The sequence below is a fragment of the Lagopus leucura genome, unplaced genomic scaffold, assembly GCF_019238085.1.
Source record: "Lagopus leucura isolate 7727_CA_CO unplaced genomic scaffold, USGS_WTPT01 Super-Scaffold_100017, whole genome shotgun sequence".
In the NCBI taxonomy this organism is placed as follows: domain Eukaryota; kingdom Metazoa; phylum Chordata; class Aves; order Galliformes; family Phasianidae; genus Lagopus; species Lagopus leucura.
In genome coordinates, this window is record NW_024962271.1 from 8,255,747 (window position 1) to 8,280,152 (window position 24,406).

At 36.4% G+C, this 24,406-nt stretch overlaps 1 long non-coding RNA gene across 5 annotated transcripts in view; it reads left to right on the top strand.

Moving 5' to 3' along the window:
* The window catches only part of LOC122183175, a 368,354-nt gene that overhangs the window by 279,350 nt on the left and 64,598 nt on the right, over positions 1 to 24,406 (top strand). For all 5 annotated transcript variants that reach the window (XR_006180127.1, XR_006180126.1, XR_006180128.1 and 2 more), the window contains 5 exons: positions 17,125 to 17,201; positions 18,169 to 18,331; positions 20,150 to 20,329; positions 21,640 to 21,715; positions 24,148 to 24,331. This is a non-coding gene — a long non-coding RNA (uncharacterized LOC122183175). The remainder of the gene's footprint in view (positions 1 to 17,124; positions 17,202 to 18,168; positions 18,332 to 20,149; positions 20,330 to 21,639; positions 21,716 to 24,147; positions 24,332 to 24,406) is intronic.

Below are 24,406 nucleotides of genomic sequence, written 5' to 3' on the forward strand. Positions count from 1 at the left end.
AAAAAAAAAAAAAAAAAAAAAAAAAAAAAAAAAAAAACCAACAATCATTGGTACGTATGCACGTAAATGAGTAAAGTTTTATAAAAATAACTTGGAATAAATGTTTAATAAGACGTATTATTATCCTTTGACTCATAGCAAGTCATTCATAAACACCATTAAATCCTGATAATTATAGCCGTAGCTGCAGGGTTACTACCTTTACAGTCCTTGCTCAGACTTCATTTAGAGGTCCAGTGGGGACATGCACACAACTGCTACAAAATGTTACTATTAACAGTTTCCTTTGGAACAGTATTGTGCTAGATTAAACATTCACTCATGAAACAAAATGTTTGTAGGTCATTTAATAACTATACATTCTGTGACTTAAAGTAACTTCCTTAGCTTTGGCTTCCAGATTTTAGGATTAGCACAATTTTCTCTTTTTTTTTTTTTCTTCTTCTTTTTTTTTTTTTTTTCTATATACAAGATGAGATTCTGTAGTGTGGAAAAGAACTCAGCAATTTTCTCTGAATAATGCAGCAATCACCATTTTCCCTGAAGTAGATCATACTGTTTTAGTTTATAAAGCTGCTTAATAACTTGCACAGTACCTCCTTTTCTTTCTTTCCTGTTGTTGCTTGCTTTCAGAACCAACTTCTTGGATAGAATCAATGTTGGTGCTTTCTGGTTATTGCTTTCAGCTCTACTATGTCTTATGAGACAAATGCTAATTTAATTTCAGAAAACTTCTGACATAGGGGTAAACAAATGCAACTCCTGTTCTTCTAGAAAGTAGTATAGTCATCAGTTTTGTAGCTGTATAGGTTCTTCCAGGTGTCTTCTAACATATACCCCTTTTAGGAACACCTAATGGAAAGGCATTTTTAGGGATATCAAAGATCTCTGTCCTAAACCAAACATCTCACAAGATTTCTTTAAACTCCAGTGTGCAGTAATGCTCGATTCCTTCTTCCTGTGTAGCTTGCATTTCCCTAGACTCTTAATTTTTACTTATTAGACAAGCTAAGAGTCAAGCACAGTGAGAACTCTGATTTCATAGCTGTGACGTTCTTTCATCTACCTGCTTTATGGCTCCATGCTTGCAGTCCCTGCCAGAGACTGTGTATCTTCCCACATGGCCAGTTATATCCCGATCCACCCTTTGTAGCATCATCCAGACTGTGTAATGTACCCTTGTAATAGTTGCAGTTGAGTTAGGTGATTAATCAAGAATGACATCAGCAGGATTTAAACCTGCCTAAGTCTGTTAGTCTGTTCTGGAATGTCTAACTGCCCTGCAGTGTTACTTGACAATTTGGCCCTTTTCAGGTGATTGCTTTAGGTTCTAATGGTGGGAAGGAATATTATATTACTTCACCAAAATGGTATCAAGTGTAAGCAACTTGAACCAACGTCAACAGGCAACTGTCATGATGATGATATACCATTAGAAACTGCTTTCATCCTCTACAGTTTTGGTTTACACCACAATTCTTCGCCACCCCGAGTGTTCTATTTTACTTACTGCAGTGGACTTTGTCTTTGTTTTCTAGTTTTATTTTTCCTCACAGCAGAAATTCTGCTGTGTACCTTAAAAAGAGCTGTGGCAGAAAGAAAGGTTTGGCGGTACTTTAATTGAAGACTGAGCCCATTTTTATGTTCTGACAGGTGTTAATACTCTTCTCCAATTTTGCAAATATTCTTCCACAGTTGGAGAATCCCAGATGGACAATATGACTTCTATAAATTAATGGCACTGTAATTAAACATATTTCAGCACACTGTAAGAGAAATAGATATGTTTGTTAAACAGAAAAGGTGTTTTGAAATGCTATGGTGAACCAATACACAAAACAGCTTCTTCTCGTACTAATTACCAGTAGTCATTGGAAAAGGTTAAACTGATGTTAAGTCATTGATATCAGTTGGTTATCTTTATTGGTGCACTTCTTATGGCCATTGTAGAACTTTAATTTAGTTTTAAAAAAAAAAAAAAAAGCGAATACTATTACTGATGGATATTAAGCAGGGAAATAAGTCCTTCTTTTTATTATCTCTTACAGATGACCCTTGCTTTTTCAATGAGGTGAGACACTGTTAGGATTTCAAGTGTTTGAATGGCAAGGCCTGGAAAGATGTTGTTTGAATAAACCTAGTTCTTCCATTTGGAAGGATTCTTCATTTTTGGCCTAATAAGATTCCTGGAATCGTTATCCGAGTCCTCACTTATTTTTTATAAAAATGTATACCAACATCTAAATATTATTTCATAAAAATCAATGAAAATGTTTATTGTGGAATTTTTAGAGTGAGAAAGAAGAGAAAATGAGGTCTAGAGATTGTAAGTCTCACTGTGTGTATTTCTTAAGGCTTTCTTCAGTTTTGGCATCTAGGAAGCTGGAATGTAAGTTTACGTGGCTGACTAAATCAGTGTAATTTGGAACACTGAATTCTTCTCAGTGTTTTGGTACGAATCTCAGAATTTTGATGTATTAATAAGAAATAATTAATGGCTATTCCCTGCCTACATCCCTTAAGAAAAGCTTCCTTCTCTGAATGCTTCTGCATGTACGTTTTGCCAATTTTTATTATTATTATTTTTATTGTTTTTACTCTTTCAGCTTTTCGGAACTTTTAAAGGAATGCCTCTCTAGATTCATTATCCTGGAAATAGTGGCAGCTGGAGGTTTCTCAGTGAAGTTTTCTATTGTTGTCAATTGACCTTAAGAGCATCTCATTCCATTATTTAAATATACATGATGGTTCACTATATATTTATAGTCGCTGCCAAATCCAGTGTTTTTAATTTTGAAACCACTAATAATGGGCTCCTGAAATCTTCCTGGGAGCAGGAAGTCCGTTTAATAATGAATACAAAGTCTACTATACTTGCTTTAATTCCTCCTGCTCATTATTTATTAACCATCACCACAGTGGTCAGCCTCTAAGAACCGCAAACAAACATTGTCACTCCAATTCTAAGACACTTAAGGAAGTATCAGCATCACAAGTGCCCTGATGTACAGCTTGGGGTCTCGTCCTAAAAGACAGACCACCCAACACCAAAAGATGTAGTAAGGCCTATCTGCCATGTTGCCTGTAACTTTTCAGATCTTTCTGACCAGGCATAACTGGTATGTGTTCTGCTGTGAATTCTGATTAGTGATGGCAGATTTTGAAGATGGTACATCCAGAAATGCTGATGAACTGCAAATAAATCTACTCATGCTGCACAACTACACAGTGACCTCATATTTGTCATACGTTGTGCAATTATTTTTCTAATGACGTGATGTTTTAAAACCCGTAGGTAATTCAATCTTTGTCAATGTTCCTATGTGATTCTAATTTCATGGTTATTTCTTACTTGATTTTACTGTCTCTCTTCTATTTCAGTTTGTTGCTGAAAATGAATTTTGAAACATATTGGTAAACGATATTTTTTTTAGTATTGCTTTTGACATGCAGAATCTGTTGAAGCTAAAAAAAAAATAGTAATTTATGGATTCAGTAAGCAGTGCTCACTTGTGACCTTTCTACACAAAGGCTGCCTGCTACAGAAGCCCTGTTAAAGACTTCTAGATGCCTAATGCAGTCCCTCTGTGTGCTGGTAGTACAGCAGGTCAAGGAACTCCTTTTATTCAGTATTGAGATTCGCTTCATAGTGGCATTTCAAAAGGGCTGGAAGAGTTGGCCTGTAATACATACACTTTATAATTCCTAATTTCAGGTCATTCTAAGGAAATTAATTCCAAAATGTAAATACAAAATTAAGGTTGTGTTTTTAAACCAAGGCATATTCAAAAAATGAAACATATGTATTAAAGCTGAATAGAAAAACAAAATTTTTGAAATATGTTGTTTTTTTCTTAATGAAGGAGGAACTTTATTTAAGAATGGAAATATCAAAGCTTTATTTTAAAGTTCTGAAAGTAGTTAAAACTTACAGTTTTTAAAATGTAAAGTGTAGCTAAAAATACATCTGCTATTGAAAAAAGAAATCCAAACTGTTAGATTTTTAAAATAGATATTTTCATGAAAAAATCTTTTTAATATTGGTATGAACATTTGCTATATTTACACCAAATTCCTGTAGGTAAAATTCTTATGAAGAGACCTTGAACTATTAAAATTATAATTGTCAAGCAGTCTTACTGAAAACTGTAGTAGTGCCCACAGAGTTGGAATACTGGCTCATTGTGTGATGTCTGTGAACGTGAAATAAATCTTACTCATAAGCATATGCATACAGTGCTGTAAGGCATGGAGCACTTTGTCTCTGAGACACTTAAATACACGCTTACCTTAAATGCAGAGCAGGTGTGTAAGTGCTTTACTGGATCAGGGCCAGCACCTTACAAGCCTGACCTTTGGGAGCTGGGATCCCCTGCCCTTCCTCCTGGTGTGACGATGACCTTGCTTACATCAGAGCTGCATGGAGAAGTTCCTCAGAAACACCGGCGTTCAGGTGCTGTCTGCAGCACAGAATATTTTTGTCATGTATTCTTGGAGGGAGGAGGTGGAGTGTTTGAATTTAAAAGCAGGCTGTATACAAAGTGTTATGTAGCTCTTTACTGTGGATGATAGGATCCCACATCTTCCACTGGCCTTGCTCTTAAGTAGCTTGTTTATTCATGTTAGATCAAATTAACTATTCTCTGAACACTTACAGAAAAATTACAGGGAGCGTGTACTTTAATCAAGATTCAATACAAATTAGGAAATATATAACATATTCCTGATATATATTTGGGATGATACTGAATACATAGTGCATCCATCTCGCTCAGGTACATACATACCTAACATAATTTAGGGGTCTGTTTTTCCGGTTCTTATTTCCAAAGTCTTTCCAATCTGGTGAAATCATGAACCAATAAGTGGACTTGTTAAACCGACATCTGAACACCAGGTCTCAGCAGAACTCACAGATACATGTTCCAGCTCTTGCAGTGTTGCATGATGTTCTCACAACCATCATCACACAAACTGCAAAAAAAGGGGAACAGAAATACTCACACAGCATTCTGTTTCTGTCTAAATGGCTAGAATTTAACTCACTTTTTCCATATTTTGTGGATTTTTGTATTTGTGTTTTGGACTTATGAGTTTTTTAAACGTATTTTTTTATTGGTGTGGGAAGCACACCTAAACATTAAATAGGGTTTATTCTACATAAATATGGTAAAAATGACTCAAGGCAACAAGAAAATCTCATCGTGCATTGTCTGATTGTTATTTATTGGTCTGGGGTCAACAGCAGGCACTACAGCTTTAAGAATTGGCTTCAGAAAAATATCTTCTAATTTCTGCAAATCATACTTTCAACTGTACACTGTGAAGATTGCAAGGCTTAAGACTAAACCAGAGGACTTGACAGTATATTATGCCGGGGAGCGACAATTTAAAAAAAAAAAAAAAAAAAGAGTTCCAAGTGTAAGTTTAAAAATGTAACTAAAAGCCTTCATCAAAGTTTAAAGAGCTTCTTGCGCTTTTAGCATTTGCTTATTCTGATTTATTGACAATGACACACCTAGCAACAGTCATTCTTGCTGAAGCAGTGAAGTAATGGACTTCAGGAGAAAAGGGGAAAAATAAGTAGGTGCTGCACACAGGAGAGAGGCCGCTGATTACAGACCACTAATTTGTTATGCACTCTGGCAAATCAGCAGTGATTCATATGACAAATAAGGAGAAAAAATTAACAGCTGTCATGTTGTGATGTGTTAATTTCCTGACAGTCTCTGCACTGAAGCCAATTACTGATTTAAGGGCAGGGAGAGAGAGCCCTGTTCAAGCTTCTAATTAGGCTTCTTCAAGACTAAAAGGATAAAAGCAAAAATAAGAGCAAGAGAATGAAGCAGGTAGCCACGGCTTCATAAAGCATACATGCTTTTAAATCCTCAGTTAAATAGCTTTAAGCTTAAGTGTGTTTAAGATAAGAATTTAGAAACATTTATTCACTTTTATCCATGACCCCATCTTTTAGTCTTTTGTGTAGTAATTGGGCGATACAGCAAGTCCAAGGGTCTGCATTGCCCTCCTTCTGCAGCCATCCAGGTTCTTGGATGTAATCTGCTGGTAATACCTTTGGTTAACAATGTCAACACCTATTCATCAGAGTGCTTTAGACGCAACCAGAAAAGGAACATCAAGTTTACCAGCTCTTGTGCCCCTGAAATGGGTTCTTGCAACTTGGGGGAGGCAGAATTGCTATTTCAGCTTTTGGCTCTGTCTTCTGCCTTTCGTTATACAGTTCCTGCCCTCATGAGGGGTCCTAGTGAGGTTATGAGAACAAGAACTTATTGCCCACGTACTTAGGGAGCTGAGCTAATTCTGTAGGATATTGAGCACCTTCACTTTGAAGCTAATTGGAAATGAGAGCAATCAGTATCTAGTATGATGGAGTCCAGCACAAAAGAAGAGATACTGGAGATACATGCTATGGCTACCACATGTTTCTGCAAGGAGCTTGGCACAGTCACATAACAAAAAGTATATTCCCCAGCTGTACTTAAAACAAGCAAATTGGCTGGAGGTGGGATTGAGCATTACAGTAAAGCGCCTGATTTTGTAAGAAATATTTTTTCTTAGTGCAACCCCCCCCCCCCAAAAAAAAAAAATAAATTATTAAAGTTAAGTTTCTTATCAAGCCACAATTTAAACGTACAGTATAAAGCTAACAACTGACTAGAGAGCTTTTGCCTCTTTTCTGGCATTTATTCAGAAGTGATGCGTGATATAAAAATCAGGAATTAGTAACTAAAAAGGAAACATGGATTTGCTCCAAAAGGAATGAGCAATTTCATCCACACAATATTATTGTTGTTTCATTTTCAGGTGATCATATAGGGGCACTTTTACGTGTTGCACGTGAACTTCTTGAGAACTTCCTTGTGTTTCCTAAAACACAATTAGAGTATAAATTTTGGAAAATTCACTTGGATTTTAAAGTGGGCAGCCATCTTTTACTTTTGCATTACAGCTTGTTTCATTTGGATTTAAAATACTGTTCCCACTTGCTTCAGGAATGACTAGAAAATAGATGGCAATCTGGAGCAATGTTAGAACCAATTGGTGGAGAAATTAACTTAAAACATAGGTATGATGTGTGTTCTAAATGTAATGATAACAAATGTAAAGAAACACATACAAAGTCAGTGTAGTACGTAAGTCCTAGGAGAACAACCAGAAGACAAGAAACTGTCTTTACTGGGGGGATTCAGCTTACAGTAATTTTAAATCTACTGACTGCAATTTTTTTTGCCACCATTAGTTGGTAAGTCTAATTACTATTGTTTTTTGGTCTCTGAACAATTACATGGAGCAGATTTTCTGCTTTTTGTGTCTTTTAGGAATTTAGATATACAAATGAAGGTCATTAGTTTTTAACTTGCTGAAGGTTTCTGCCGTAGCAGAATAGATATTTATTTCTTAATAGTTAGTTTTAATTTTAGTGTATTTCATTGCAACTGATAATAGCTATGCTATCATAGGAGGCAGTAAGACCTTTCTGACATTGATTTTGCTTGCAACTTCATCCTTATACTTGATGGGATGTATAAAAGTAATTCAGTCTCCAGGCTTGCTCAGTCCTGATCTACTATCAATTCAATTGAAATATGTCTACATAGAGTGTATTATCTTTTTTTTTTGGAAGGATAACTAAGTGAATTAAGCACATACAATACTTATCTTATCACTGTCCAGGCAAACTTATACTTTATTGATTTATAGTGCCCTTCATAAGCGTAAAGGTGTTCTACACTATTTTATGCACATGGACTGCTTCAAGTACCTCTAAAATGCAGCCACTTCAGTCATTAATTTGCTTTCATACTTGATTGTGCCCATAGTCAACCGCTAGCTCAAAGCAGATTCTTTTAAAACCTTTTTCAAGATTCCTTACTGCACTCTGTGCTATTTATAAGAGATCAAATCCTGGAGTTCTCACTAATGTACTGCTTGACTTTGGAAGCACTGCAAACCTATGCATAAACATGCTGGGTGTTGGTATTCCTGTGCTTGACTGCTGGTAGCCCTGCTCTGTGCCTCCTTCCTTGGTAACATAGAATCACATAATCACCAAGATTGGAAAAGACCTCCAAGATCGTTCAGTTCAAATGTAACATGTTGGCTTTTTCCTTGCTTGGTAATGTTGGACCGCAATGAGAGCAGTGGAGGGAAGGAGATGTGTATGAGAGCTGTCAGGTGAGCTGTACCCAGCAGGACCTCCAAGGGTGCAGCATGGGATAGGGGTTCCTGCATGTTCTTCCCAATTTCTTCCTGTAAGTGTAAGGGACAAATCTGGTTCTTGGGACATATTTAGTCTTTATCCCAGGAAATCTGTCACTGAAGACACTGGGGGTTTTGCCTGAGTAAGTATTGAGTAAAGACTGAAGGCTTTGGCCTAACATTTATATCAAATATAGCCTTCCCAAATTCATTAATTCCTGTTTTAAAATTATATTATCCATATCTCTTTTTACTGTCCCTGACCCCTTTTGCATACTCTCACTATTAGCACTCCCAGTCACAGATATCTGGAAATGCATTCTATCATCGATAATACATTCCACCTGGCTCATATTCATAACCCGCTCCAAGGTACCGGGATGGCGAGCATGGCCATGGGTTACTAAACACTGGATTTATAAAATGTGAAGAAAGAAATATGCTGCACTTAAAAGTATCAGAGCACATTTTGCAGTGTGCTTGATCTCTTGCACGTCGTCTTCTGCCACAGTCTGCATTAAAAGCAATTAATAATATCTACTCCTGTGTGAGGAGCACTGGTGGATTTTACCTATTCTATATATTTTACTTCTCATGTGATGATGAATAAATTAATCCTATTAATATTTAATTAACTTTAAGTTGAAAGGTGACATCTAACTTAACCAATTTACTGTTTTGTAGCTGGCTTAACTTTGGATCATGTGATTTTAATTCTTTCCATATGACCAGGTGACTTAAAAAGAAAAAAAAAGGAAATGCACAGATTAATTTCATTCTTTAACCTTCCTAATGCATCTGCTTGCTTGCATCGAGTCGCAGACAGCAGATCATCACATGATTTATAGTAGTGACCGCTGCCTGCATCTCTCAGGCTAATGACACATACACTAAAGTCATTGATTTGTATGAATAGCCTCCGCTCTTCATTTATCACAATTTAATGTAAGAGTTTGCAATGCAGAAAAAAATTTCACATGGGAAGCATGGCCCCACAGGCCTGACCGCTAAGCAGTTATGAATCATTTGCTGCCTTTTAATATATAGACTTTTCTATTCCTGAAAATGCCCTGTAAGGTCGTATTTCTTTACAGAACATCACTACAATTAAACCCCAAAAGCAGGTGTTTTAACACAAAGTACATATGAAGCATGACCAACTTAAACCTTTGTTAGCATTTTCTCTTTCTCCTTTTTAATACACCATAAAAACCAAAGTTTATCATTGATGTAAGCAGGGACAATTCATTTAACTTCAGCAGAACTGTATCTGTTTTTGTTACTCCAAATTTGACCCATAAAGTTTATTGATTTGCCTTGGTAATGTGCAGAACTCAAGCAAGAATAGTGACCTAAGGTCAGAGAAGTGCTGTGATGAAGTAGGATTTGGCAAATTGTTTTTTCCTCAAATACATATATTTTTAAATCTCAAATGTAACTTATAAGAGAATTAATACTTTCTGAAATGGATTGCTTAGTACAATTTACGTGACCTGTATTTTCTTTTTAAATAAAAATTCATACATTGCTTTCAATAGGAAATGAATATTCCTATGTTTCATATAGTAATTTTAAAGAGATGTGGCAGATCAAATATGGATTTAAAAAAACATTCCTATCTAATACTTCAAGGAATGCAATTCATAATGTTAATATAAATATTCTTGAGCCCTTTTGTTCTAAATGATAAGTAAGAATAAAGAAATAGTTATTCCTTATTAGTGTGTAAAAAAAAACAGGGAGGGCAAAGCATTGATTTCTGATGTATTTATCATGGAATGATATATAACCAAAATACTACAAGTCTGTTTTCGGAGTCTTAGGTAGGAGGAATGATACTAGTAATAATCAAGTATACTATGTGAAACTTAGAAAATAAAATATGCTTTCTTAATATCTTATGCTAGCCTTCCAATACTGTATAATCAGTGTTAGATGAAAAAGATGTTAGAATGTTATGTCTTTCTGAGAACAACTATCTGTACAGAAATTGCATGTTTAACTGTGAGTGGTCAGGGTGTTGCATTTTTGTGTCTGTGTGAATTTTGTTTGTTTCCTTTTAAATACGAGATAAAAATCACATGTCAGTATTTGGAAGTTCTTCTCTATGCACTATCGCTGCTCACGTATCACTGCTTTAGTTAGTGAAGTAGTGTTTGTTGTTGCAGAAATGGGTACTGAAAAAGAAAACGATACCTATTCTGGAAAACACAAATGTTATTTTCCATTGTTTGTAGCATGGGGCACAGGACCATTATATTTCAGAAATAAGACAGAGTTCAGATGACATATATTCTTTTTTCTCAGGTGAGAAATCATTAAATGAAGGGAAAATGTGCTATATGGCCACACAAGGGAGCCAGGTATCCCAGTCATTTTAAACTTTAGCCTTTGTTTCATAAACATCAAATATTATTAAATACAAAAGTGGCAATATTTTTAGATGTGAAGAAAAAGTGTGACAAAGTTTCTACTGTATGAGCCACTGACATTGTCAAATTATTTACCCTTAAAAATGCATTTTGTAGGCAAATGTATTACAGAGACTGAAAATTATGCAATTTCTGAACTTTTCTTGCATCGCTTGGCTGGGACCATGTGCTAGAATAGCAGCACTTAAAATGAAAAAGAGGATTTGTAATGATCGCTCTGAAGTTTTACATTTTATCTGTAGATCTTTTTGTATGTTTAATCACTTCTTTTTTGGCTTATTGGTAGCATAGCATGTGGTGAAATGCAGGAAGAAACCAAGTAAAAATGGATATAAAAGAACTTGGGTTACTAATAAAGCAGGTAGGCATAGTGACACTGACTTGTGTCTCCTAAAGTCAGGACATTTTTTGCAGAGATCAGTTGTTGTTGAATAAAAACTCATAATGGTGAACACCTTTTAGGTGGATTGAATTATAATCTGTAATCAGTGGAATTTAAGAACATTAGTCAATCTTTGTATATTGTCAAAATATTTGTTCTTGTACAGTATGTGAGGTAAGACTTTTTTTTTTTTTTCATTTTCCAGTTGAAAAAGAGGTTGAGTATTCCAGATGCACGCTTGGTGCTCAAAGAGAAAGTGCTCTGTCTTTTCCTTGAGCACCAAAAAGCCATTTTATATTTGTAAGAATGGCAGATATTGCCAGGATTTCATTACAAATTTCTACAGTGATTTCTTAAGAAAAGCAAAATATTTCTGTTCACTCATTTCTAATATAAAGATGAAATTTATCTATGTCACGTGGATATGGGGAAGTTTAATGTTGTGACACATTAGACTTTCATGCTAAAAGTACTTTTATACTGTGTTACTATTTATGTGGTAATTTGTTGCCTCTGCACTAAAATACTTTGCAATTTTAGAGTTTGTATTCAATATTTTTCAGACTCAAAACTAAGATTTTTTTCAGGGTGTATCAGCACTTTGCACAGACTCCTTAGCTGCCGTACATGTATTAAATTGTTCATACGCATGTTCATGGCAGACTGAAAAATATGTTAGAAAATTTTAGAAGAGAGGATTGGATTTTCTTGTAGTGTTAGGGAAGTTCTAACAGATGTACCGACATTTATGCATATTTTATATATCTGTTTACTCTGCCATTCACCAGGAGAATATAGTTACAGTACATTAGCAACTGCCACATCACATGGTGTAGCTATAACCTACTGGCAAACATTTCAAGAAAAGTCCCTGAAAAATACAGAAGAATTATCACAACATGCAACATCTTATTTGCGTCTATAAATACACAAGCAAAAGTCTTGTTCTTCTACTACGAGAGAATATACTTAGAAGAGGAACTGCCTAAAGGCCTGCATCAAACTATAAATGTAAAAATGAGGATAGGGCTTGATATTTTGTTTGACAACTCTTATGAGTTTGATATTAGACACCTGCTCAATTCTTGAAAAGAAACTGTCTTAAGAGACAATGTGGAAACAGAATCAGCCTTCTGTATTTTTTCAAGATCATATCCTTTTATCTTTAATGGGAGATTCTTAACACGTTTCTCAGCCATCTGACAAATAATACTAACAGAATAATGTAGAATTCCGGGACCTGGGAGATCCAAGCAGGAACCCCAGCTCTATAGCTAAAAGAAAGCAGGAGCAGAATTCCTTACTGATTTACATGGGAGCTGTGTCTGCATTTGTGTGGACATTTTGTTTCATTAAAAATTGTGGGTTTGTTCTGATTTTCAGAAAATAAATGAGTAGATTTAATTGTATTTATTTATATTAAGATATGTGTCATCTGCATAGTGTTTGTACTTACAGTGCGGAACCTGAGGTGGCCTCTGGCAATGCAGGGCCACTGCTTTAAAATATCTTCTCCAGGACAGTCTGCATACAGGGAGATGGAACCAAGGCTGCATGGCTTTGCCAGCTCTCCTGAAGCATGGCTGTCTGGGATTTGGTTGTGCAAGTTGCAAGGCAGTGAGAATTTGTATAGTGGAGCAGGTGGTTAAGTCAGTTTTAAAAGTGCTTTTAAATTACACTGAAGATCCAAAATCTAGATTCCAGCCTGCATCTGACCTGTGTTTGCCGTAGCTTCAGAGAGAGGAACTGCAAAAGCGGCTGTGGGTTCAGGCTAAATCTGAAGGACCGAGTAAAGCACTTGGCAGCTTCCCAGGTAAGGCTCCTTTCAGCCATCATGTGTCCTGGAGATTGAGAATGGAAGTAATGGAAGCCTTTTCAGAAGGAAAATCTACCCCAATTTGATCCAAGCTATGGCTGCCTTTCATCCATAGTTTGGCTTAACACAGCTGCTGCACAAGTAAGAATGCAGGTTTCAGTATGTTTATTGTATGTGTAGTGCAGCAAGTACGTAAGAGAAGTCTGCAGAAGAAGGTTAATTGTAGTTAATGCAAAGACTTCAAGCAGCTGGATAAAATGATAATATTTTAGCATTTCCCTGTACTTTCCATAAAATAAAACTTTAATTTTTAGCCCAGCTTTGGTACCGTTCACTTTGGAGGTGTTTCGAGTTCATAGGAGCTCTGTGACCCAAGAACTTGCATGCTGTAATGCTGCAAAAGGCAAGTTCAATTCTTCTTAGCAAACTAAAACAAGGAGGAAAAGGTTAAGAGGTTAAAAAAATCAGAAAGCCTTCTGAGATTTAATTTCTTTGATATCTTTAGGAAAAAAAGCACAGCAGTGTATAATCCTTCATCTTCAGGATGTAGCCCATGTGAACATTCCCTTTCAGTTCATGTTCATCATGTTACTTCTGAAAATATTTCCAGTGCTGCAGTGTAGGTAAATATTGCTATTAACATTAAAGAGGATAATAGATACGTTAAGCATAGACCATCTACCTTAACTTTGAATTTTCTAGCTTTTGATATGATGTTTATAACGTTCTTATCATGTTGCTGTGTGAGCATCCTGCAACAACTATAAGTTTATGTTCATTTCTTCTTAAAAATATTTAATGAAAATCTACACAAAGCACATTGTTTAGCCAGGAGATCAGAATATTTTCCTTTTCATCAGTTGTATTCTCTTGGGTCCCTCAGTCTCAAATCCCTCTCGAGAGAGGGAACACCAGAGGGTTTCGATTTGTGTTAATTATTTGAGACTTTCAAAAACCTCTCTTATTTACTTGGTAAATGTGTGTTTTCCTAAGTGTTTTTAAATTGTTATTATTTTTATTATCATTGTTGTAATATTTTAATTATTCCTACAATTATTCCCACCATAGATTCTCTCATTACTATGTGTCTGGGTGCTATTGGTTTCCTAAAGCAAATGTTTGTTCTTTTTTTTAATTTCTCTTTTAAATAAAAGAGCCCACGTTTTAGTCCTAATTCAGGCATTTGGCTCTTTTGAAGCACAGGAGAGTAGTCAGCCAGTTGGATTACTCACATGGCCACAGGCAGGTCTGCCATACTCTTGCCATCTCTGCTTCAGTCTTGTTCTAGTGTGGTTATGCCGGTTCCAAATCGCTGTTGGCATGTGTCCAGTTGTGTGGCTCCACAGACAGGCACAGCTGGGCTGCAGCTGTCCACACAACTACCTACACTTGTCCTAAGCGACATCTTAGCCATACAGCATCCACTGCTGCCTTAACTACTAAGATTCGATATTGGCCCATCTGCAATATTTGACATAATGTCAAAAATAGATCCTGTCATGCCTTGACTGCCTTTTAGGCTTGCCTGAGTGACAGTCATGGCAGTACATTGGCAATACATTTGACAGAAAGAGGGAAGACTTCTAAGGAAAACTGGAAGTAAACTCCGTCATGATTTCAAACTGAGCACTTTGTGGCCATATGCAACACAAGCCAGGTAGTAAATATAAGTGCTCCTTTCTTGAGTCTAGAGCTAACGTTTAGATGTGACTATAACGGAAACTCTTGTTCACTCTATTTCTTTTCTAATCTTGCTCTTAGAGGTCACAGGATTCCCTCTTGTCGTATGACTAGGGATATACTGGCACAATTTATGTGTGTGTTTCAGTGTGCACGTGTATCTTCCGCAGATTCCCTCTTTATTTTGATTTTTGAGTTTGGTTGCAGTCTCTTCTGGCATTATGCAAGAAAAAGGTTCTGTTGATTGTACAAATCTTGCTGCATGTTCTTGAGCATCATTTTTTGGTTTCTAATCTAAGAACTTACATTTGTTCAGTTCTTTTACTGAATTTGTCTAACAGCTGTTTCAAGCATTTTTCATCTTGCTAGCAAAAAGGTGTTTGTGAATTGTAGAAATAAATGTATTTTAAGAACTTCTAAACAAAAATACCATTAAACAGAAACTGATTCTGTAAGCAGATCCACCACAAAGTATCTGAAAACTAGCAGTAGCTGTGCAACAGGCCCCTAATAAGGACCTCCGAGATGGCATAAGCATGCCTCTTCTAGACATTCACTTGCACTTTTGTAAGCCCCAGGTTATTTTTTCGCTGCATTACAGAAATATTCTGCTGCCTCTCTAAACAAGCTGGTCGTCTTCTAAAAACATATTGGCCTTTTAGGCTCCTGGACAGTTAGCACTGTGCTAACTAGTTTACCCTAATATAGCCAATATCTCCATGCTGGTATGGCAGTGTGGACGTATGCCTTATATATCAGTAGAAAAACTTTGTTCTGTTCATCATCTTCGCTCTGTTATGTTAATGTAGAATCCTGCAGCTGGGGAATGTTTGAAAGTTTCTGAATTTACTAAGACACCTATTTCCTATGGTTTCTATTGACTTAATTTAGTGACTAATTCCCTCTACTCTAACCCACAGCAACACAAAGATTCATGTTTCTAAGAATACCTGGGAGAGTCCCAAGCTAGTCAAAGGACTAGCTTTTTCATATTCTGTCTCTAAAACAATTTAGAACTTTTTCATAGCAGTAGTATCAAACCTTCCTTCAGCTTATTTGTGCTGTAATAAATATTATAGTCTACTCTTGAAGTTAACTGAAATTGTTAATTTTACCCTCTTTGGTCTTTCGTATATAACCACAAAAGTGATAGCCACAGCAGAACTTTCTCCCTAATACTTAGCTGTCTCAGAAACCAATTTCTATAAAAAATGGTGTCTGTACATTAATGCTATTATTAATTTACAAATTATAGAGAAAGGCAAGACTATAAAAATATGTATATTTTCAGCTACTTTTATAAACAGTATCCAAGTTCAGTTCATAATTATGATTGTTATCATGAGGTTTATTAATCCTTGTCTGTTTAAAAACACTTGCAAATATCTGTAGTTTTTCAAATTTTAGTGTAGAGTAGTTTGTCCAAAAACAGCATATGAGTGTGAATTTCTGTTAGCTAGCTGCCACTGTGAAATGTTAAAAACTAAAGTGCGACCAATTAGAAAGAAAGAAAAGAAAAAAAAAAAAAAAAAAATTCAAACTCTAGGGACATTTCTTGATAGCAAAATCCAGGCAAACTCATCTTGTTTAGTTTTGCTTGTGACCCTTTGCTTCTTGGTATTTGCCAACATTGGTTCTTGGGGAGTTGTATGGTAGGCTACATCAGAAAATCTACCCAGCTGAAATGCCCTCTTTTTCCTTCCCCCAGCTTGTCTTTATTAATAAACCCTTCACTTTTTCCTTCCTGCTGCAGTTCTTGCCTTTGTTACCCATAAATTCCATAATCCCCAGTCTCCTCTTTTATACTTCCCTGTCTCTTCAGACAGATCAGCTCCCTGATCTTGTTTGCTGCATAGCTGTGCCAGCATAACATTGGCTTGGAGGGAGAATGAGCAGCTGGAATGGGAAACATCAAGCCATTGAGGCATGCTGCTGCCTAGTATGAAGCCACAGCCATAGGTGACTCTACGTAAATAGAAAATTCCCCCTGATTAACTATTTTGAACCAACAATATGCCAAGAATTTCCCAAACAAAATCATAAGTGCTAATAAGCTGTGAATATGTGACAGACTTCAGGATCTGTTTGTAAGTTACCTGTGAAGGGGAAAAAATGAGAGAAATTAACAAGAGTTATTCACAATGAATTATTTGATCCTCTGTGGTCATGGCTATTTATACACTGCAATCACTAAAGGAAATGAAAAACATTTTGTGTTCCTTTTCCAAGTGCATGGGCTGTGTATCCTGCTTGCTAAAATGTAAAACTAAAAATCCCAAACTGTTGCAGATTAAAAGGATTTGCTGGTTTAGTAGTTGGGCAAGTGCTACAGGAATGACGAACATTGTGAAATACCATCGGTTGTTTTTGTAACAGCTGCTCAAGATATTGCCTAAAGGTTTGGAGTTCTAGTGAGCCTGGAAGTACTTAATGGAGAGTAAGAGGAGAAAGAAAAACAAAAAGGAAAAAAGGAAAAAGGTGTTTGGAAATTTATTGGGTATTGACACCTGGTCTATTGATCTCTTAGAAAGGGTGGAGAAGATGGATATAGCAAAGTCATTTATAAAAAAAAGGGTAATGTTTTTCTTTCACAGAATATGAATGCTGCCAAAAAATGAAAATCTGTCAAACACAGCTGGTCTCCCTAGACAGTTTGGGAGTGCCACCAGAGGTACAGCTTGTTTTGCTTTAGAAGATTGTATAACTCAGGAAAACATGGATTTGTAAATATGTCTTTTTCTTATGATTTTGTGATTTTAGAATTTTCGTAGTTTCTTTTCTGTAGTCTGATATCTGACTATACCTGTCTCCCTAGTATCTTCCGATAATCTCTTCCAGTAATCTCTGCCATCTAAAATTTTTCTCTCCATATCCATAAATTTCTTTAATCTCTTCTATATTTTGCTGTCTCTTCAGCTGTCCTTAAACAGGGAAACCATGTTCATGGAGACTGGCATAATTTCCTCCAAGAGCAATAATGGAGCAGAGAAGATAGGTTTCCATTGTTCAGAAACATTAGGAAGTGGTGGGCATCCTGGATGAGGTTACTATGTAATGAGCTTTTGAATATATTGGAACACTGTAGTCATGCTCTCTGAGAGAGAAGAAATCTCATCTTTCTGATCTTTCCCTTGTTATTAGCAACAGCATGAGGAAAAAGTGCCCTAACCCCCAAAATACTTCTGCTTTGAAGAGGCTACATATGACACCATCATTATTTGCTTTGCTTGCATCTGAACCTTCTCTAAGGACTACACAGATAGACTTATGTAGCAAAATTAAACAATGTGAAGACTTTTTCTATACTCACTTGTTTTTCCCCCAAAGAGGAACTTCCTCAGACTCAACTAATAGAACCAAAAAAAAAAAAAAAAAAAAAAAAGCCAACAACAAAAAAAAAATGTATTTTATTTTCTGTCCCTTAATTCTCCATCTGATTAATCTGGAAATGGGAAGCTCAATGCCACTATGCTGTCCAGTATTAACTAGCATGAAGATGGTAAGAAAGTGAGTTAATTGAGTGAGGGCTGCAGCTGAGCTGAATAACATAACACAGCTACTTGTACTGTTCATTAGACTTCTTGGTGCAAAGGTGGTTTTTGCCAAAATGGTATGTATGTTTTAATCTTATTTCACAGAAATATGGGAAGAAAGATAAAAGACTTCTGTGTAACTGAACTGCTTCATAGATGCAAGAGTCCTGAAGAATTGTCCTAAAACTATGTTCACTGGCTCTATCACATCTTAAATTGTATTACAGGAAATTCATCTTGGTCAAGTTGGTATACGTCTGTTACATAGGTAAGTTAGGTCTGAGTGCACATAATTGACTATGGGGGCATTGCTCATTTTCATGTCACATATAAACACTTCTCATTTTCTCCTCCCTTCAAATGCAGAAACCTTTGAAAAAATAAAATCAGTTTTCACCCACACTTCGGTTCTTGTGACTCTAGCTTATACCTCATCTCAGTCAATCAGTGTGTTGCTGTAATGGAAGAATTATTTAGACTGAAAACTCCCTCTGCTATCAGAAAGAGACTGCAAATCTGACACCACACTTCCTGCATTTGTTGGTGCAGAGAGAAGATTCCATAGTGGTCACCGTTACGTGGGAGGAGGAAGAATTGTAGTGATGAAATGTGAGTGATGGGACTGCAGTGAGGTACAGCCAGCTATTTTATTCTGGCTGGCAGACTGGAGAGGCAGCCTCTCTGAGTAAATCTATGATGAAACAGGATGTTTCTCAGTGTGGGGAGGAGTGGATTAAAGTACAGGTGGAAGTATGGTAAGAGGGAATTATGTGGCATGAGATAAGATCTACTGTATGCAGAAGATACAGAGTGAGTCAGAGTTTGGCTGTTACATGGATATATATGGGATAGGAGCAATATAAGCTCTTGGACTTTATAGAAGCTTTGAGTAAAGCATTTAAGTGAGAGCATTTAAGGCATCTAGGATGTGAAGTGAGAAAGCCAGAGATAGTGAAAATGTAGTGTGGTTACATGGGAAGATAAGAAGCATCCTGAAAACCATGAAGTATGAAGGAGAGAAAATGAGCATGCCCGTCAGCTGCACTGTATATGGAGAGAGAACAAGGATGGCTTTAGAGCAAAGGGGCTAACTGAGGAACAGTGAGCAGAGGAAAGGTTGTAAACAATCAGCATCCATGGCATGTGGTGTTGGACCAGGGAACCAGGTGTGCCCTATGGTTGAACAGAATGAGACAGTGTTTTTATACCTGCTGAGGAATAGTATGGAAACCATCTGAAGCTGGAGCAGAAAGTTTATTCAGCATTTTCCACATGAAAAATTAGTGTCATTGCCGTAGCTGCATTCTTGTTGCATCACTCTACCTCACTGTATATTATCCCAAACTGCAGATAACCAACGATCTCTGTTGTGATTGATTTACACATTAGACATTTACTCTGCTTATATTCCTATTCTAAAATATGCAACAACATTGTTCCTGGCCAGCTGCAAGACTTGGTGAAAATTTCAGTGCTTGGATGTGGTGATTTCTATTTCTTGTATCAGCCTTCTTAGGTAGTGGCAGGAAGCAGAATCTCCAAAACCTGTCAAAGCTATCACTCTTCTAGTTCAAATGTTGACAGGTCTTGGTAAAGCACACTTTGAACATGTCTGTTCTCTGTCACTGCCATGAGTGTAATGCATGAATCCAAAATCACAATGATTTTAGAAGCAAACAGCATCAGCTGCAAAAGCCTGATCCTGTTAACACTTCCTTGGATAAGTATTTTAAAAGGGATACTTTTGTGCTAGCGTTTTTGAGGGTATTTCATGTTTGTGATCCTGATTCTCATTTCTTTTGAATGTCTTGATTCTTATCTTGATTCTTCAAATATCACAGAATCACAGAATCACCCAGCTTGGAAGGGACCTCAAGGATCATGTAGTTCCAACCCCCCTGCCTGGCAGGGCCACCAAACATGCACATTTAGATCAGGATTATTTATCAGGATTATTTAAGAATATAAATATTCTTTGTTTTTCTTGTGGCTTACTCAGTGTACTTGCTTAAGTTTTCAAGCCTTTTGCTAAAGATGTTGCAACAGCGTGTCTAGATATCCAATAATGTGATCAATCGCTTCTCAGCTTCCACTGAGCTGAATGCCAAAGTCACAACAGATGTTGTCTGAAGGAAAGCAATGCCATTTATTATCACACTGGATGTTAAAGATAGAACCATATTCATTGTAAGAATCTGATGAAGAAGCTCTTGAATGCTAATGCTGTCCTGTAAAAAAACTGTGCTAGAAGCCGTTGACAACAATGGTAAGTAATTACTGATTAAACTGTGTAGTAACTTACCTTTGAAGTGAAAGGTAAGCCAAAAATAATGTTGATTTTGCATTCTTCTGGCACTCTGTACACTGTTCTTTATAGGCATATTACAAAAATCTGTGCTGTTTTTTTACTTGTACTTCTGAGTATTTGTAGTTTACTGACTTTTACCATTTCTTACTATGGTGAGAAGAAATTGATAGCTCATGAACAACCAAAGGAAGTGAGTTCCTGTTTGGCTGAGGAAGCAAGATTCTGCCATTCACTGTCTCACAGGGTGGGTTTTTCAAACTAGGCCCAGTGATCTATCACAGTAGGTTACTAAATACAAATACTTACATTTAACAGAGCCAATATTAGAACTTAATAAACAGGAATAATGTCTAATCATGACAAAGCTGCATTTTTTGAGTTTCCAGAGTTCTGTGTAACTTGTTTCTGATATTGCTGAGCTCTTGTTCCCTGTAGCTGGATGTATTCAGTGTGAACATGCTAATGATCAGATATAGTTCACTCAGTTTTTGGAAAGAGGGCAAAATTAATTTAACTTTGAACTTTCAGAGCACATTGCTTCAGGTACTGGGATAATTTTGCTCTGTAGGCAGTATACTCCTAGGACAATTTTGTTGAAAGGAGCTGAGATTTGCCTGAAAGTTTAAAGGATCTTTTACACTACTGTCCATTCCATTCTGAAGCTTTAAAGCATTTTCATTGTGGCTGTCTGTCAAGGCACCAAGTTTGAAATTCATCCTGGCCACAGCAAGAAGCAAGCTAATGTCTATATTAAATTATTTAACATCGTGGATTTATTGGTAATAGCACTGCCATTGTTACTAAAATGTTACTGTTGAATCCAAGTATCTATTGCATTACAGGTTCTGCATAGAGAATATTTCTCTCTTCATGTATAATGCTGACTTTTCACAAACAGGATTGAAGGAAGTATAGTGGCGTTTCTTTGCCATTTTCTCTAAATTGCCTTAAAATTTAAATTAGATTGAATGTAAGCATGAAAAGAGTATCAATAGCATGTAAGCTTCTGGTGGGTAAGCAAATCTGGATATTCTGTTATGTTCAGGTGCTTACCTCTTACAAGATGATGGCATAAGTCAATTTTCAGTTCCTTTGATAGAGTAATGTTTCCCTAATGGAACTATGGAACAACATTAGACAGATTTCTCAACACCTCCCAGAAGGCTGTATAAAACATAGTTTCCAGCGATAGTCTCCTCCAGTTTTTAATACTATCTCTTTTTCTGTAGTAATCATAATCCATGTACAGTGTTTTCTCCTCTTTACAGACTGATAATGAGTGAATGTTCATGTGGTCTGTTACACAACACTAAGCTCTTATTTCACTGTCTGCAGTTATGTTCAGTAAGTACAATATGAACATCATCTCAATTAACAGAGTACCTTTAGGGCTTTTCTTAGCCAACTATTCTAGCACGCTTGTCCATACTGTCATCAGCACCTAATCAACTAATGATGGCTGAAAATGAGGAAGGCCAATCCCAATAAATCCGAAGGATAGTAATTTTTCTCTTTTAATGCCCTTCTCCCTCCTTCTTCCTTCTTCCTACGGCACATTGCAGTAAATTAATGTCATAGTGGTTATTACAGTAGCGCTGCTATGGCAAGTATTCAAGCAACGATTCTCAAATATTTTACCTCAGCATTTATTTGTCCATAAAATAAAATAAGATTTATTACAGTACTCTCTGGTTTGAGGACTGCATGGACAGCAGCTGTGACAAGTCCTTATCTCCAGTACAGGTAAAGATATAGGGATGTTTCCCTGAAGCTAAGGAGAAACAAAAAATACAGAAGTCAGTCAACAAGGCAATGTTACACACAAATTGACAAAATAAATAAATGTAAGCATGAAAAAAACCTTTTTATCTTACATGAGGCCTAAGAAAAATCGTTTAGTAATTTTGTCCTTGAAAATTCTCTGTAAATTAAAGGGATATTCATTGCTTTGGAGATTGTTGTGTCCAAATCAGATATAGGATTTTGAGGCTGAAAGATGGAAAGATAAATGTGAGGAATTATTGTTGCAAACCCTATTCAGAGAGGGCATAGGAGAAGGAATTACAAATAGAAAAAAAGATCTTTGTCAATAAAATTTAACAGAGGCTTATGGTGAGTGTTGTTCAATTAAAAAACAAATGGTTTTGACTGTTTGAAAGGCTTCACCTTGCAGAAAATGCTCCCAGATTACAACACATTAGTTCTGAAGCCAACCCTGTGGCGATATGACCGCTGGCATAGAGATATTCATATTTTCAGCTATATGTAAATTTCTGTGTGTCATTAACATCTCTGAGTTCTGTAATTAGGTCTCTCCTGATCTGGATATAGTTTCTGTACATTATGAGCATGTACCCCTCTCTAGGGAAGAAGGCCAGCCTTACAGGGTTTTCCCTTTCTTTTCTACAGTTTTGCTCTTATCTTTAGCAAGGACATCCTAGCAACTGCTTCTTCAAGGTTACAGTGAGATTCCTGGTGGCAAGTGTGAAAGGCTATAAAGCATTATCAATATTTGGCAGCACAAGTCTCTACCAGTGTGCCATAGTTGGAGCAGCTCCTTCCTGTATAGACAGTATTTTTCTCTACCTGGCACTCCTCATTTTAAATAAATTCTCTCAGTATTTGCATTCCACAAATTGCTCTCCAATTTCCAATTGTAGTTAAGATTTTATTTTTGCATCTGTTTTTTAGTAGAAGAAACAGATATTCTTACAATGCAAAACAGCTATGTAAAAACTTAGAATGTCCGTTTCTGAATAAATATTATTTAATTAAATGAAACATGACATACAAATGAAAATGTTTTTCCTTCTGTTCTTCTCTTCAGTAGTAAGCATCAGAGAGTGCAACTACAAAGAGGAAAGTGGGTTATTAAAGGATGTCTGCATTTGGGTTAGTTTGTTAGAAGGCCTTTTCTTGCAGCGTTACACCCAAGAAATGCTGCCCTCAGTATAAGCAGGTTCTTGTTCTATGGCCAGACTATTTTCTGATTTTTACTGAATGTGGTTTCTGCTTGGGTATAACAGAATATTGGATAATGAAGATAGAAAACCAATAAAGAGAAAAAAAAAAATGTACAGAACCGCTTAGAAAGAATTCTGTGTGTAATTACTTGCATTTTTGCTAACTACTGTATAAACAACACTTTTAACAAGGCAAATTGGAAACTTGAAGACAAATCTGCTTTGGGATATAGCTTCAATTTATTACACAATGATAACTGAAAACTTTGTTTCTGCTGCGTTGCAGTCAATTTCCACTGAGCTCACATTCTGAATGTGTGATTAATCATATGAGCACCCGGGTTGCCAATAAATACCAAAACCTTAAAACTATAACAACTTGCTCATTTTGTGCGGTCATTCCAAATAGCTAAACAACCAGAAATTGTCAATGTACACCAAGATCAATGCTCCAGGGTCTCTACATAAGATTGATTTCACTCTCTGAGGATTTCATCTCTCTCATCAACAAAAACATTTTGTCCTCCCTAAATAATCCAATCGAATGCCATCCTCCTGTGGAACAGTGAAAGGTTTAAATTGTTTGGATTAATCTCTGCTTTGAGGTGGCCTGGAAAGTCTCTGCAACTTTGTCAAACATAGCCTGGAGGGAGAACTGCTGGGCTTTGATATGTGCTAAAAATAAACAAATAAGAAGAGAGTATAATAATCATGTTGTGCTTTAAATATAGTATATTTGGGAGAAAATGCATTTAAAGCTTCTGCTTTGAATGCAGGAAATATATAATTGTTGGTGTATTTCTTATTTCTAAGGGCCTTCAAACTCCTCTCTCTTGGAGATGGGAAAAGACGATGGAAGCCATATGGACAGATTCAGAGGGAGAGGATAAGGGGACCAGGAGAAGCCCACAGAGATCTTTCCTAAAGGATGAGTGAGATGAAACTGAAGGAATTAACACCCACTGCCTTCTCCCTTCTTTGGACAGTGAATACACAGGTAAGGTGTAATGGAAATTTGCAGATTAGCTCAGATTCTCTGCCTAAATCTCCTTCAGAGGATAATTTTTTTTCA